Source organism: Topomyia yanbarensis, chromosome 2 (assembly GCF_030247195.1).
Source record: "Topomyia yanbarensis strain Yona2022 chromosome 2, ASM3024719v1, whole genome shotgun sequence".
Lineage (NCBI taxonomy): Eukaryota > Metazoa > Arthropoda > Insecta > Diptera > Culicidae > Topomyia > Topomyia yanbarensis.
The window spans coordinates 399,957,164-399,972,790 of record NC_080671.1 but is presented as its reverse complement, the minus strand read 5'-3'; the positions used below and the strand labels follow the sequence as shown (position 1 = coordinate 399,972,790).

Below are 15,627 nucleotides of genomic sequence, written 5' to 3'. Positions count from 1 at the left end.
CGTTCCCCCAGCACATTATTCAGCAGCGGCTCACGAGTCAAAACTTCTTGATATCATCCACTGCTTTAATTGAGGCCAGCAATCACTCCATAAACGATTAAGTCATCGAAGAAGCCCCACACACCTGCACGTATACCACACTTTGAAGCCGACACCGACACCAACCACGAACGCGTGAATCAACAAATACATCTCCAATGCAACTCACGATCACGATCCGCAGTATTGAACGAGGAAATACACATGTCCAAATCGAAAATTATTATTATAATAATATTGCCGATGGACAGTCCATGTGAACATCGGCTAAAATGAACTAATCTTGTTGAGATCTGCGTTCAACATATCGACAACAATATGATTTAATTCGGTTATTCTCGCATAGTAATGACTACGAAATGGGAGCAAGTTTTAAAAGTTTCGCTGAACTATATTGAAAATTAGTCCAAATCTGTACCTTTTGAGTCACGAAGAAACTTAGTTGTCTGTCACAACAGCACATACTTATTGTTGGTGTGAAAAATTGCTGCTTGGGTGACCATTCATTTCTAAATAAAACCCATACCGATGATGATTTTGACTATTTTGTTGTACCACCATCTTGCTTTCCAAAATGGCGTCAATCAATATCCGTATCTGCCGACCATCCACTCGCAAATGACTTCCATCTTGATGACAGTCTTCACTGTTTTGTGGAAACCGGAAGCCGCTATTTTGGTTTTCAAAATGGCGTCAATCATCAATTCCCGTCTTCTACTGATCACCCCGTTTCAAATGCCACCCATACTGACAATGGTTTTCATTGTTTCCTTGGAACAGGAAGCCACCATCTTGGTTTTCAAAATGGCGTAAACAATCAATTTTCGTCTTTTGCTGACCACCCGCTTTACAATGACACCATTACTGACGGTGGTTTTCACTGCCTTGTGGAAACCGGAAGCCGCTATCTTTGCTTAGAAAATGGCGAAAATATCAATTTCTGTCTTCTATTGACCCCCCCCCCTTTTGAATGACACTCATATTGACAATACTTTTGACTGTTGTGGTAACCGGAAACCGCCATCTTGGTTTTGAAAATGGCGTCAATTATAAATTTCCTCCTTCAAATAACACCCATATTGATGGTTGTTTTCACTGTTTTGTGGTAACCGGAAGCTACCATCTTAGTTTTCAAGTGACAATCTCTTTTCTAATGACACCCATATTGATGACGGTTTTCACTGTTTCTTTGGAACAGGAACCCGCCATTTTGGTTTTCGAATTGGCGTCAAAAATCATTTTCCGGCTTTTGCTGATCGCTAGCGCTTTACAATGACGCCATTATTGGTGGCGGTTTGCACTGCACTGTGATAACCGGAAGCCGCCATCTTGGTTTTGAAAATGCGTCAAAAATCAATTTCTGTCTTCTATTGACCACTCCCTTTCAAATAACACCCATATTGATGGTGGTTTTCACTATTTTGTGGTAACCGGAAGCTGCCATCTTGGTTTTCAAAATGGCGTCAAATGTCCATCCGTACGGAACCGGTGCCGGAATGGCCTTGAGGGAGCTGTAGAACCGTATGATTGGAAGAACTTCGAATTTCGTATAAAGCTATGAACCGAAATCGCTGGAATGATAGAAAAATATATACATTTTCTTAGGTTCTCCCGGAACAGTTCTCCGGTGGCCAAGATTGGTCCAATTCATGTCTATTGTGAAGGATCAATGGGAAATAGTGATAAGTAGCACATTTCAAAATACAATTACTTAAATTTATGGGATGTTTCTTCAAAACTCGTCCGTCACCCCACTGGGATGCCGGATATACCCCAAGGGAATTCGGATTAGTTCCGGAACCGGTCCACGGATTTGAACACTACTCGGTATATAGAAACTAGACTAAATTCCAGATCTTTTAAAGCCAGTTCCATCCAATTCGGTCAAAAATTGACGAAATGAGAGCAAAATTTAAACAAAATTTTCAGAAAAATTTTAGGTTGGTACTGTAAAGGTTAACTGGAATGCTGTTTTAGGTTTAATAACCACAACTCCACTATCGTGACTTGTGTTTACTTATACTGTGTCGTTCTACTGATGGATCTTTCATTTTACTGCCTTCTTTTACTGGATGTAATTCTGAAGACGATGACGTTTGGCCTTACATATTCACTGTAAGGCCATGGAATGTGGGACATTGAAATTAAAAGGTGTTAGATATCCTTCATTGATATTACTTGTTTATTCCACTAAACCGCTCATAAATTAAAAGCGCTACAAAGGTTAACCCAATATCCGTCAATCTCGAACACTCGCCGAGTGGCAGCACCCATTCGCAGAATCCTATATGTAACTCTGATTTTATGGAAGGGGAGGGGAGAGGAGCTTTTCACAATAACCGCAATAAATACGAAACACAGGTTCACGAAACAAAACCTGCCACTCAGTATATATCCGTGGCCCGCAGCAGCATTTAGAACAAAAAAAAGTTTAAGTGGATTGTGGCATGTAAATCTGTGGCATTAAGTTCCATATGTACTTCTTAATTGGTTTTCATTTCGAAATGCCTGTGGCAGTCAAAAGTAACAACCTACAGCGGTTTAGCTAGCATCTAGCATCACATCTTAGCACCGTTCTTTGCTGCTGCTAAGGTTCACTCCAAACTCCTTTGGTTGGTCCGTTGAAATATTGGACAGCTTTTTGCCACTGATTCGATTGTTTACGCCGAGACCTTGGATCCTAATTGATTAGCTCTGCGGTTCGTACTTTGCTGGCTGGTTGTTGCAGAGCGATCGGAGGCGGTCATGCACGCGAGCCAGTCCTTCTCAAGGGAACTCGCAATTTTGTCTCAGTTGGTCAGGTTCGCAGGTGATCCAATAGAAGCAGCGAATACGATGGATTCAATCAGTTTTGCCATAATTTCCTCATCCCAGCCGCGCGCACCGTACCTAAGGATAGCACAATCTGATCACGGCATTGTCGACATAATTTCGTCGGACTGCAGCTGGACCATTATGCTCGGTATGTACGCGCATGGCACGGTTTGTAAGCCTAACCAAATTAGTACCGAGTTTTAAATTTCCGCCAAATCGAGCAGAGACCGAATCGAACGACAAAGGCGCGCTATTCAACACCTGCATCAATTTTACGGCAGTTGTATCTACTACATACTGAACTAGTGCGAAAAAATGCCGTGGTAGGATACACTCTGGTTTTACTACTACTCGATCCTCGGAATGTTGCGCCCGTGAAGCGAGCAGCTTGCCTGCCGGTTGTGGTGCTGGGCTGGCTGGCATGTTATTCGAGAGCAACAAAAGTGCAACCATTCTCCCGGCACCCATTGGAAAATCGATTTATGGGTAATAAATTTCAACAACCAAGGCTACCAGCAACGGTGACGGGCACCTACCGGAACCCCCACGTTCGCGCCGGATCCGGAGTGTTGTAGTGGGTGCATATTTGGGGTGCAATTTACGCTGTAAGCGCCCATTGAGCTGTGCATGATTAATTGCGCTTTTATTCGATTTATTACTGCGAGTAGTTCTGAATTATAGTGGCAGGCGTGGGATGAATTTGGAATTCAGCCTTGCTTCCTTGTTCCGAACAGTGTTCCTTGGAGCTGCTAGAATTAAAAAAAGAATTGTCTTAATTTTAGGAGTTGCTTTTTAAAAAAATCATTCTTATTAACAGAATATATACAAACATGATTTTTAGACCTGTCACTAAGGTAGTGTCGGATTCTGATGAGATGAAGTCGAAATTCAAGTTCCATAACTAATTTAGTTATAAGTTTTGTGTTCTTCATGCGCAAAGATGGTTTTAAGCAATTTTGCTTGTTAATGGCGAAAAAATAGTTTTTACCTAAATTGTTCTCCACTAAAGAGAAATATAGCATAGTGTATTTGCATTGGTTTGCTAAGCCAAGCCAAATGTTTCGATTTCATTGGTTCTCATCAGCTTAAAATGGACTCCTTTTCTTGCGAGACATCACGCTCGACTAGGGTTTGCTGTGAAACACAAATTGTGTCTCCATTTGTTGGAGCTAGCTTCAAACTGGCGCTAGCTTATTCCTGTCAGTTAGTGTCAGATTCTGACATAAATCCTTCGAAGCTTGTTGCATATCTACGGACATTTGACAACACAGAAACACAAACTGGATTGTATGACCAACGCCTTACCTCGGAACCAAACCATGCCCTTAAAACTAAACTATAAAATTCCATGCCATAAAATTCCATTCCATTCCAAGACAGTAAAAATTAAAATCGTTCTATGCTCGTGCGACTATAAAACACTAGTACATACTTTACTCAGCACAAAACACCAACCAGTGTAGTAAAAAAAACCACTTTTCCACATTACTACTTCCTCAACACTGATTAACAAATCCGTCTTGTGGATTCGACCTATTGAGGAAGTTGTATAACGTATGTTTATATGTGAAATAATCATAGTTTAATGATCTGACATAATCGAATTTTAAAATTTGCAAATGCCAGGACGATGTTGAAATTTTGCTAGGAAAACAGCAATTCAAATTAGGTTGTGCAACACGGAGAAATTACAATGCCTTAGCTGTTGAGTTTATATACCAAATGAGTATATATTTTTATATCGTTTACAATGCTGGAAAATGATTATGAAAATAGTTTAAAAAAAAACTTCTTCGTATAACACCTACTGTAAGCATGGTGGCGAAATGGTTATCAAATTTAAAGCATAATTTGAATTCGCTGACGAACCGCAAAACAGCACCGCAGCAGCGGCACGGAGAAAAACAACAACCTGATAGTCATAATGTTTGTTGCGTGCTGCCAGTTTGGTTTGTTTTTTCGCAATTGGAAAGCAGCCAGAAAACAAGCCGGAAAATTGACTGTTTACAGTGGCTGCCCAGAGTGCGAAGAAGGAAAAAAAGCTTTGATGTGCGATACTTGGAGCGGTTTAGTACGTGCCTGCCTGCCTGTATCGTGCCGGAGCGAGCGATTGATTGAGTCAGTTATTACAACTCGAAGCAGCTGTGTTTTCGTGAAGTTTTTTTTCATGTATGTATTATTTCTGGGCTAGTCTGAGGTGGTCGTATGTATATGCAAAGGGCTGTAGTTGTTATTGGCATTTTACATAATTTGTTACATAGTGCTAGTATTGCTTTTTTGTTTATGATTTTTGTTTGCTTATGTAAGGGTTGATTATCCTAACCATTTTCAATAAATACACACTCAGTTTAGCTTATAGAATATTATAGAAAAATACAATGTCCAACGTTGTACGAATTATTATCTTAAGGTGTAGAGCTGGAAAAATTGCATATTTCGGGTTAGTAATGGAATTTGCGTTTCGACTTCGTCTCATCAGAATCCGACACTAGCTTAGTAAGCCATGTGGTTTCCGGCACGCTAAAATTTTTTTTGCACTAATTCAGTCAAGAATAGAACCACTGGGAACCTACTCCCATGTCAAAAGAGGCGACTAACAACATGGTAGGAGTTCCTAGGTCGAGCTATTGATCCGTACCGCAGACTTAACCTGGACGGACCTTAAGTTTTTGCATCATAGCCTTTATCCTTTCTATATTGAGTAAATCACTGACATATATTCACCTTTTCTGATTTGCTATTCCCGATTATGTCCCAACGTTTTAGGTTTCTTCTGTACAATAAAAAGGATGAAGTCTAATTCTACACTAAGTAACAGCTTTGGTGTAAAAATCGTATTTAAAAAACCGATTTAATCCACCTAGCAGTAGATAGTACATTTCTTACACATATCACTGTTGGATCATTCATTGGTTTGCTGAACTCATGCGAAGTAGGCACCCAACTAGAGATGGGATGAAAACAGTTTCTAGTCCTGCACGAATAAAATCTCGAATAAACTAAATAAATGATAGAAAATCCTTAAAACGAACGAAATAAATAAATTAAAAAAGGTATTAAAATTCATAAAATGAGTAGAAAGATTAATGTAAATCAAAATTATAACACACGAATCAAATTATATTAGCTTATTTATTGAAAATTTAGACTATATTTTGAAATAGTTACAAGATTAATAGAAATAATTCCCTCAAACTAACAAATTGAATGAAATAAATAAAAGAAATTACTGAACCTGAAATGAATAAAATTAAAGAAATGAACAAAACGAATTAAATGAATCAAATGATTCAAATGAATCAAACGATTAAATTGAATCAAATGAATCAATCAGATCAATCAAATCAATCAAATCAATCAAATCAATCAAATCAATCAAATCAATCAAATCAATCAAATCAATCAAATCAATCAAATCAATCAAATCAATCAAATCAATCAAACCAATCAAATCAATCAAATCAATCAAATCAATCAAATCAATCAAATCAATCAAATCAATCAAATCAATCAAATCAATCAAATCAATCAAATCAATCAAATCAATCAAATCAATCAAATCAATCAAATCAATCAAATCAATCAAATCAATCAAATCAATCAAATCAATCAAATCAATCAAATCAATCAAATCAACCAAATCAATCAAATCAATCAAATCAATCAAATCAATCAAATCAATTAAATCAATTAAATCAATCAAATCAATCAAATCAACCAAATCACCCAAATCTATCAAATCTATCAAATCAATCAAACCTATCAAATTAATTAAATGAATCAATTTAATTTATTGAATGCAATGAATCAAATGAATAAAATGAACGGAATGAACAAAATGAATAAGATAAATAATAAATGAAATGAATAAATAAAACAAACGAATCGAATAAATAAAATGAACTGAATTGATAAAATGAATAAAAAGAAGAAAATGAGCAAAAAATGCATTAATTGAAATGAAAAATTAAACAATGTTAAAAGGTTAAATTAATAGAAAATTAATAGAAAGAAAGAAATTAGGTCAAATAAATTATTTGGATGAAATGAATAAAACTGAAAACAATAGATTATTAAAATGAAAAAACTGAACAAAATATATGACTGGAAAAAATGAATAGAATGCATAGAATGAAAACAGTGAATAAAATAAGTTAAATGAATGATATAAATAAAATGCACGAAAAGAATAAACTGGTCAGAGTGAATCCAAATAATGAAAAGAATATAATAGATAAAAAGGCAGATGAACAAAATGAATAAAAAGATGCTGAATGAAATAATTAATTAGAATGCAATGATCATATATTTAAAGTTAAAACATATTTTTGAATGAAGAAAATGAATAAACCGGATTGCACGAATTTGAACCAGTGAATCAGAAAGTTATGAAATGTTTTTGCAAATCCCTTCTTCTGAGAAAAGGCTAATTAATCTAAAATTGACTTTCTAGGGCCTCCATCCTTTTTTTGTTTTAGTCGTTTCGTTTTCATGCTTCTTTACTTGGCGGCGACGTTTTAAGATTATTGTTCCAACTTTATTAGTTATCAGGAACCTGGAACGTTCAAAATTTGCTTTGGAATTCAAAGTTTACTTTTTGGTCACATATTCCTGAAAATTTCTTTTTGTGCAGAATAGAATTTGCTTGTCCAGTATTTTAATGCGCATGATGAGGCATGGTCACATGTGCTTTCAATCTCCTTGAACAGTGAGCGACAGAGGGAGAATGCGATTCATGAATGAGATAAGTAGATATTTCAAAATTTTCATTTGCATTGAAATAAATAGCACAGAGAACAGACATCAATGATCGAACAAAAATATTTAAAAAACGTGTGTAGACATATGAATTCATATACGATAAACACTAGCGCCGCCACACCAACTTATCCCAATCTATCCGTCAAATCCATTCTGAAACCGGTTCGAAATCCTGAATGGATTCAGTGTAGAATCTTGCTCAAAGAAAACAACCGATCCCGACTCTAACGGTTGATGCATTTGAGCTGGAATTCATGCTGGAAGTCCGAACCGGTTCCGGACTAGTTTGACTGGGTAGAGGAATAACCGCTGTCAATTCTGTCGAACTCAGCTACAAAAAAAACATGACGACAGTAGCGCACCTGGTTTGGATATCCCAACTACCTTCAGAAACCGTTAGAGATTTTACACAAGTTGAATGCTGAAGATGGACATCTGTTCTCTGTGTAAATAGTGTGAAGTGTCTAGGCTTTGTCGATAGCATAAAAGGCGTGCATTCAGTTGATAATAATACAGTCTCTTTCCAGTCATTCTTATAACTTGCATATTGTTTCGTTCGGAATTCTCGTTCAGGAAATATGGATAAATAAGTCCTATACAAACCAATACTGTGAAAAAGAAATGGTTCAAACTATTTGGATGGCAAAAATGTAGTCAGATCATTTATCTAATCAATGCATAAACTCTGATTGTAATCCTCGCTAATTTACTTGTACAATATGGAAAACTCGAACGAAACGTGTGCTGAATTATCCAATCCCTCTCTACTAATTGTAACTGTCATTGAAACATCAATTGAAGTGTACCAGTATAAAGCAGATATGGACGACGAAGTTAGAAGATACATTGTACTTGCATCTCCCATCGAAAGTGGTGCTAGAGCTTCCATTTCCCGACCGTTTTCAGCTTCCCGGGATTCGGAAAATAAAAATCCCGGTAATACAAAATTTGTATTTTTAACGGTGAATGATTTTCTTGAAAACAAAATAATAAATTGAAAAGTTTTCAAACCCGTTTGATTGCATGTATATCTGTCCTAAAGTTTAAAGCTTTGCGACATAACCAGCATAAATAACCTAAATCATGCAAAATAGCAAAATTTTCGCTAGAGTTATGGGATTCAAAAATATAGTTGTTTTCGGTGATGCCACGAGTATAACTATATGAGAAATCTTTTATCTCACTACTAAGTGAATTACTTGATGATCTATGTATTAATATACCATCAACATTTACCTTACGATCGAACTCAACGGCTAATCCAAAGGATAAATACATGAACTCTAGAAAAAAATTTCACTATGAACACATTTTTTTTTTATATTTCGATTATAGAGGTTTTAACCTTAAGGTCATTTGCCTCTTCGGGTTAGAAAAATCTCTTATGAAAAATTTCTAACCCTATGTGCGGGGTCGGGACTCGAACCCAGGTGCGTTGCGTACAAGGCAATCGATTTACCAATACGCTACGCCCACCCCCTATGAACACATTATTTTGTCTTTGTAATCAACATACATATTAATTTTTGAGAAATAGTTCATTTATAATAGAGGTAATTAACAAATTTTTTTCAATATCGAATTCCTTGAATCGCGTAGATGTGTTTTCATACCCCGATATTCGGTGTAGTTTATTTCCCTCAAACACCAGTAAAGCAATATTCTGTCTCATTTTTAATTAGTGAAAATGGGGAAGCGAGGAACGAAAATACAAAATGTTTAATATCTCCGCCGCTCGTGAATAGATTTTGACAATCTATAGCTTGTTAGAAAGGTATTTTTACAAGCTTTCTATTGATGTGCAGTTTGTGCATTGCTTTGTTCGAAAGTTATTTGCAAAAAACCTGCTGTGTTTTGACAATATCGCCCATATCTCAGAAAGTAAACAACATATCGAAAAACAAAAATAATAGTGTCAAATGGTAATGATAAGCCTTTTATTTGAAACTAGTTTCGTTAAGATCGGTTCAGCCATTGCTGAGATAATTACATGACATTTTGTACATACATACATACACACTTACACACATACACACTAGGGTGGGACAAAAAATGGAATCCAGCTCCGAGCAACTTTTCAGGTAGCATTTGGGTCCTACAACAACTGTGCAAATTCTTAGCTCGATCGTTGAAACTATATTTTTGCGCCCACTGTTTAAAGTTTACATGGGATTTTGTATGGAAAAACTAACTTTCACAAAATAATTCCTCCGGAAGTCGCCCATTGCTTCCTAAAAATAAATCGTTATGTGGCTTTTATGGGAAATTTAACAAAGAAACAAAGTCTCGAAAACCACGAAACGTTCTGACGCTTGAGAAAAAAGTTATTAAACAGAAACCGATTGATGCTCTGACGATTGATAAAATATTCATTTTTTCTAGCACCACTGCTGTTGGCTGTCCAATTATATGCAATTTTGTTTTGATCTTCTCTTAATGTGTTTAAATCATTTATCTATGCTGTTTGGCCACTTCGCAAGGGTTTTGGGGGATAAATTGAGGTTTCTTTTGTACATAATAAGAGAAAGTTAAAAATTTTGTATATAATTCGACCGTCAGCAGCAGTGATGCTATGAAAAGTGAAATTTTCATCAATCTTCAGGGCATCAATCGGTTTTTGCTTAATAACTTTTTCCACAAGCATCAGATCGTTTCGTGGTCTTCTAGACTTTGTTTCCTTGACAAATTTCCTATAAAAATCAGTCATCTATTTATTTTTAGGAGATAACGGGCGACTCTTGAAAGAATTATTTTGTAAAAGTAGATTTCCCCATACGAAATCCCATGTAAACTTTAAACCATGGGCGCAAAAATATAGTTTCACCGACCGAACTAAAAATTTGCAGAGTTGTTCTGGGAGGTAAATGGGACCCAAAAAGTAACTCGGAGCGAAATTTTATTTTTTTCATATAACCATGTCCCACTCTAATACACACACATACAGACATTGTCTTAATTTGTCGAGCTGAATCGATTGGTATATGGGAATCGGCCCTCCGGGCCTCGGAAAAAGTTTTCAAAGTTTGAGCGAATCCTATACATTTCTTTTGTAAGAAATGTAAAAAGCAAACTTTCAAGTAGGATTTTTTTAATTGGCCTAAGATGAAGCTGTCGAATTACACAAAACGTTTTTTGTGTGGCAAGGGATCTGTAGATGTGTCAAAATGAGCCAGTTTTTTGTTAAATCTGGAACCTTTTACCGACAAATCTATATTGCCGAATACCTCAAAAGTGACTTCTTGAGGTCTCGTGAAGGTCTGACACATAAGCATTTGAACACTCCAGAACTTCACTCTGTCAGAATATGTTGGGCCGTCGGAAGCTAAAACTTCGTAAAATCGCACTCCTGGTCGTTTCTTCAAAATCATCCAGTGCAGTTCTCTGCGTCACTCTTTCGATTTGAACCGCTCATATGGTGGTCGGTCTTTGCCAGTATTGCTCTTCTCCCATCCACTCTTCTTCTTAGCCATCGATGGATCAAAAGCCCTTGTCGTTGTGCTTATTATATTTATTGCGTATTATAAACATGTCGTTTGCTATTTGCCATTCAATCCAATTATGGAAACGTGTCTGATAGGGAGAGTGGAGATGCCAATTTGCCATTAACATTTCGCAGTGAATTTTTTCACATTCCTTTGGGATATGTTAATAAAAAGCAATACTCCCGTGGCTGGTTGTTCGAAGTTCAAATTGCTCGTTTAGTCTACCTGTTCGCCTTTTTGTACCGCGAGGCATGAACTGTCGTCGTTGCAAACAATTGGGCCTACAGCGACTTATTGCAGAAACAAGAGAAAATCATGAAAAGTTTTCCTACTATTGAGAGACTCCGCATGTCTCCCGACATATCCCGCATATAAATTACATGGGGACAAAATGAAACATTCTCTTAAGGAACGCTCCGATAAGAAATGCAAAAGTGCGCTACGCCAGCGACACCGACTTATTTTTACGTTTCCTTGTACACTAAAGAGCGAGAGTCTGACCATCACATTGTGGGAACATCTTCTAATATGCCTATAAATTTTCGAAAGAGGAAAATCAGTTTTCTCTCCTAAACTTTCTCGTAAAGGCCTAAGAGTGTCCCTTGGAGGATGCTGTTACAAAACCGAAGTAAGTGGTTCCTGGTCTCGGTAATCTTAGAAACTAGTAGAAATTTCCCTATATTTCAATCCCTACAACGAGAGCCCGACGCGAACAACCGTAAACAGTCTCCTACTTTGTGGTGGGCAGCAATTGCTTAGAATTGTACGCAATAGGGATTTTTTTATTTCGATTATAGAGGTTTTAACTTTAAGGTCATTCGCCTCTTCGGGTTAGAAAAATCTCTCATGGAAAATTTCTAAACCTATGTGCGGGATCGAGACTCGAACTCAGGTGCGCTGCGTACAAGGCAATCGGTTTACCAACTACGCTGCGCCCACCCCGACTTAAGAGGGACATTTGAACGTCGGATCGCCCGAATTTTTCTCGATATACGCCACGCTCTAAATGCAAATGAAAAACTTGATGAAAGCTGAAAAACGCGATTATTGGCACCGGTCATTGACGGATTAACAGACGGATCATCAGAGAAACAATGTTTCTTCTGGAGGCTAGGGCCTACGTTGTGTATTCGATTCACCCTGTGATTGGAATAAACGGGACGTTCGTCATATGGTGACAGCTATGCATCGCCTTTAGGCTAATTATTATGACAGTAGTGCTGAGTGCAATTATAAAAGAGGCTGTGCTGCCAACATTCTCTCCACAAAACTGATGGTTTTATATTTACCTATCAACGACTATGCCCACATCGTTACAGTTGCAGGAGGCTCTCCATTTGATGGAGCATGGAAAGCGCTCTTTGTATTTCCTTGAGAAAACATGGAGTTTTTGAGTACTTTATCTGAAAAATCATGGCAGATTACATTAGTTTGAGTTCTTTCGCAGTGCTCCATTCAGGGTAATGAGAAGGCGGACACTTGGATTAGAATGACAATGAGAAGGATGACATTTAGGCATTAGAAGGTGATATTTAAGATCGCGTAGCTTCAACGAGTTTTTAAATAGTTCTTCTCAGAGGACGCTCGAAAATTTGCAAATTTTTTGGAGCAGTGGAAGTTCAGGAATCCCAAAGGTATTAACAAGCCTGGATCCAAGAGAATGGATTAGGGTCAAGACATTATTCGGGTGATATCTCGGGTCATGTACAATCATTATACGTAGAATGCCCATCTCTGGCGTATTAGGGTCGTGCATAGCGGTCTCTGCGCTTGTGGTGGCAGTTATCGCGATAGTAAACATGTTGTCTGGTCGTGTTCTAGTACTAGATCTCTGTTAAATGAATCCCTTCGGCCTCGTTCCAATCCAGTACACTTTTGTACATATTGCTAAGGTCATATTGTCTATAGATGAATAGATATCTCTATTATATTCCAGGCTGCTTTATCCTTTTATGTAACGCCCCGCGGAAGAATAATTGTTAAAATGCCTATTCCAACGGCATTCATATTTCTCCTGGAGGTCGCACTCCTGAAAACTTTGATGTAAAATGAAAAGACAAAGCGCGTGAGTACTTAGCTAAATCATAATATCTACCAAGATATATCCTGATTCATTTCCCTACCTACTAACACCAATCCTGTCCTGCGATACTTGTGGATGATGCAGAGAATTCCATGATCATAATAGTAGTGTTGAACTAACATTCCTTCCCATCCCAAAATTGACCTGCATGGGCGTGGCCTACATATACATTATTGATCATACTATAATCTTAGTCTCTTTAGGTTGCACGTTGAGTATGATGTACTACTCCGAAGTATCATACAATTGGTTCAATATGCAATTTCAACAGGCATCGCGGAAAACTCACGGGCGGTCAACTATGCTAAGCACTATTCATTGCGGCAGCTTAACAGAGCCGTGAGATTTTAATCTGTTTACAATAGGTTAAAACAATAATAAATAAAATCAAATATGGTTGAGTCCGTCGGCTCTCGTGCACGCACTGTAGAAATCTTTTTTCGTGGCGTGGAAACATTAATTTGTTTGCTCACCTACTGCATCATGGGGATTATTCTCATTTTTATTGTTGTCGTTCATGTCAATGTCATTATAGTTAATGCTGTTGGTGCTCACGATCAGATCTTCCTTGGCTTTTACACTTACGAGTCACCCACCAGCGTAAACCGCCCTTCGTTGGTATAAACTTCCTCGCTGATGGTACTGGCTGTTGGTGTAGGGGTGCTGGAGGCAGTGTTTGCTGTTGTCATTATGACCTGCCACAAATTTGGCAACCGTTTGTGGTTCAGTTGATGATATTTAAGGCAGCGCTTTAGATTTTTTTTATTATGCTTTCTCCTCAGCATGTCATGGTGTCATGCAGCCTTGCCCCTATATATTGTTAATTTTCATATACACGAGAATCTTAATTCCAGCTTTCAACTACCTGTTTTGGGTTGTTGTGCAAAACTTTTTGCTTGTATTAACATGTTGAATGATCTAAGAATCAGTACGGGTGATGATACTGAAGAGAGGTGACTTCCGTGAGCCTAAGCTCCATTTTAACCATCAACCATCGTATAGAACAAAGCTTTAAGTCAACTACTGCAGTGTTGGGTCGTAGGAGCGCTTTTTCTTCGGCTTCATTCATGATGTCAATAATAAATATAATGTGTCCTTTGTTCATGGGACGACGAATACTAGTCGGAGATCGTAGACTGTATAAACTTCCTTCAATTTTGAAGGGTTTTCCTGAAACATGATTTGCGGTGTTACCTGCCATTCCAAAACTACTTGACCGATTTATTTCAAACTTTGCATGCACATTCTGTGTTAAAAATACCTAACCCCTACGTTGAGTTTTTGAGATAAGTTTTCAATTAACGGGGTTTTTATTCATTTTAAATAAAAATCACTATTTTTCACGAAAATTTTCGCCTTTTATGGGTAAACACCCCCTCAATCGAAAAATTATCTCAAAAACTCAACGTAGGGGTTTGGTATTTTTAACATAGAATGTGCATGCAAAGTTTGAAAGAAATCGGTTAAGTAGTTTTTGAATGGCAGGTAACACCACAAATCATGCAAAGCTTCGTCATCCAGTCGTTTTTCGATATTTTTTATAGAAAAATTACAGCATGTTGTTGAAATGATACACTATAATGTACAGAAGTTTTGATAAATTTGCTTCACGCAAAATTCTAAAAAAATTAGCAAAGAAAGATTTTTTTTCACGCTGAAACCTTTGAACCCCCAACCCCCCACCCCCCCTTAAAGCGATACCATAAAATGTGGAATTTCGGATTCCATGCAAAAAACTACGGAGACATCGGAAAGTGTAACATCTAACCTCTAGTGAGTCTGCGATTGGAACTCCGATAAAGTGATATGATTATTACAAAATAAAACAAGCCCCCAACCAACCAACCAACCCACGCCTTCAGGCCAATCGTAACGAGGAGGCATAGGAAAAATCCGAACACCGAAACAAAACAAATCGAGCAATAAATAGCCAAAACACAATAACCGATGATGATGCCTAAGTGGGTATGTGCTTCAATTCGCACTGATTTCTTTGGTTGGCATACCGGTATGTTGATTCCGGTTGTGCACCACCCGCGTCCCGGCCGGTGTTCGGCCTGCAGGGTCCGTTGTGGGTAGTAGATACACATTTTCTTGATCGTTTCCACCCAGTCAGTGTATCCCAGCTGTTTTTCACGCCCGCCGGTTAGCGCGCATCGCTATCCATTGTGTGTGTTGCTTTGAATTGAAATTCCAAGCGGCGATGGGCGGATTGCATAAGGCAGTTTCTGCCGCCGCTGCTACAGACATTACTGAAATGATTTTGCATTCAAAGAGGATTACAGCAATATCGTAAAAACGGCCCGAGGAAACGGCGCGTAGTGTTGCCTAGACACTGACCAGGTGGACTGTGACGTAAAGGAATTTCAAGTAAAAGTGGGCAGGTTTTGGATTCTTGCGGAAAACTGCAGCGGTAAGACGTTTGGGAAGTGGCGGGGGCACCGTAAC

The 15,627-nt window shown here is 37.9% G+C and overlaps 1 protein-coding gene across 2 annotated transcripts in view; it reads left to right on the top strand.

The window, feature by feature from the left end:
* The window catches only part of LOC131684914 (uncharacterized), a 334,000-nt gene that overhangs the window by 135,789 nt on the left and 182,584 nt on the right, over positions 1 to 15,627 (top strand). The window lies entirely within an intron of this gene.